Source organism: Acanthisitta chloris, unplaced genomic scaffold (assembly GCF_000695815.1).
Source record: "Acanthisitta chloris isolate BGI_N310 unplaced genomic scaffold, ASM69581v1 scaffold12907, whole genome shotgun sequence".
Lineage (NCBI taxonomy): Eukaryota > Metazoa > Chordata > Aves > Passeriformes > Acanthisittidae > Acanthisitta > Acanthisitta chloris.
The window spans coordinates 8,531-10,626 of NW_008680992.1; positions in this window are offsets into that span (position 1 = coordinate 8,531).

A 2,096-nucleotide genomic window follows, 5' to 3' on the forward strand; every position below is an offset into this window, starting at 1 on the left:
GTGTGGGCTGTCCACACACACAAATTTTAAGGTAAGTAGGTGGGAACTGAGCCAACCTGATGAGCGCCGGTGAGGAAAAAAAAAAATCAATACTGGCACCAAAAGAGTTAAACCATAAACATTCACTTTTTTCTTTTTATTAAGAAAGCATGCACAAAAATAAACTCGTGAGACCACGCCCCTCTCTCCCTGACCACAGACATGAAGCACAGGAGGCCACACCAGGCTGGAGGGACCTGCAAGACCCTTCTCTGGGCCAGGCTGGCCCCTCCCCTCCCTGCAGGCCAGTGCCGCCCACCCCACCGATGTCTTCCCACACACTAACAAAGCACATTGATCTCAGGGGCAGAGGAACGAGGCTTAATTTGCACACTGACCGGCATGTATTTACATATGCAAATGAGGCACAACTTAATACGCAAATGAGGCAAATATGCAAATGAGGAGCACTTGGATACGCAGAAGGAGCCATCTTGGTTTGTTTTCCTTCCAGCAGTGTTTTCAGACTTCCACAGGGCTGGCTCTCACTAATGTCCTCTGCAAAGCACTAACTGGCACCTACCATAAGCTGTCTCTCTGGTGCCACTTTCCACAGAAACCTATCACACATGCTTCCAAGCTGTATCATTCCCATCCTGAGGCAGCAGAGATAATAGCTGACTCCATGATGAAGCTGTCTGGGATTCCTCATTTCTCTTGGAAACACTCAATGACGAACTCCCCCCCAAACACACACTTAAAACAAAAGAAAAAAAGAAAAAAAAAAGAAAAAAAAAAAAGTGTTGTTTCCCCCCTCTTAGTACAATGAGACCATGTCCACTTTCCTGGCAAAGATCCAGTTTTCGATCGGTTTATCCCTACAGCAACTTTAAGAAGCAATGCTAGTTCCCCACCTTCCCACAGTCAGAGTACAGGTTATTACTTTACTCCCCTGCCCCAGGTCTGTCAAATGGCCATGATGGTCTATTTCCATGTTTGTTCCCTTCACTGGTAAACAGGGAATAACAGCTGGGGGGAGGCTTTACAAAATATTAAGAGGAAACAAGAGGTTTGACAGAACAGAGCCATACCAGAAAAAAAGGGGAACACAGGACACAGCTTTGGGGGAGGAGGCATCTCCACACTCACTCCTGCTCCTGCACCTTTTCCACCTTCCTGATCTGCAAGTGCTGACAAAACCCATCCTTCAGGGTTTACACTAGAGTCAGTCATCTCCCCAGCTAAACTGCAAGGGGTCTGACCCACCTTCCTCCCTTCTACACAGTCTTTGGCTGTTCAGTTTAAAAACCTGACCCACTTCATCCTCACCTCTTACAAAAGCCGCTCTCGAGGGCCTCCCGGTTACCTGACCACAGGGTCCAGCCCTTGACCAGCACTCCCCCAGTTCACCCCTCCCTGCACAGCAGCTCCCTCCGCCCACCACTAGCCCATCCACAAAGTGGGAACCACTGATGGGAGGATGTGCACCTACACAACAAGACACCTGTTGCTGGCACTCAAACCACAGGCAAGGACAGTCTCCAAAGAAATATAGGGGGCAGAGGGCCAAATAACAACTGGACAAATACTGATGGGAAAAAACTTCCAAATTTGCATATGCAAGTAAGAGCCTCACTACATATTTTGAAGAAGGGCTTGAAGGGGTGGGGGGTGAAATTAAAAGCTCTGGGGAACAGAATTTGCTGAATCACACGTGACACCCCTGACTGCTTCTTTTACCTGATGGGTATGTAAGCTTCACCTGGAGACTGCAAAAGGCAGTGTAGGAAATAGGTCAGGATTCCCTCAAAATCTCTCTCAGTCTTCACAGATGGCACAGCATTCTGAAACCCAACTTCTCTGCTGAAATACCACCTCTGCTACATTCTCTGTTCTCCACTCTCAGGTCTGTCCTCCCAGCTCAGCTCAGCTCTCCCTACCTCAGGGATTACCCTCTCCTTGTACTCGGGAACCCCACTTCTTTGCTTGCTGTTCCTGCTGGTGCGACAAAGTTCACAGAGCTAAGATCACCCCTCCAAGTGTCCCTTCAACCCCCTGACCTTTACAACATTTACGAAACAACATAGCTACAGGCTCCCAGGGTCCACTAGGCTCTC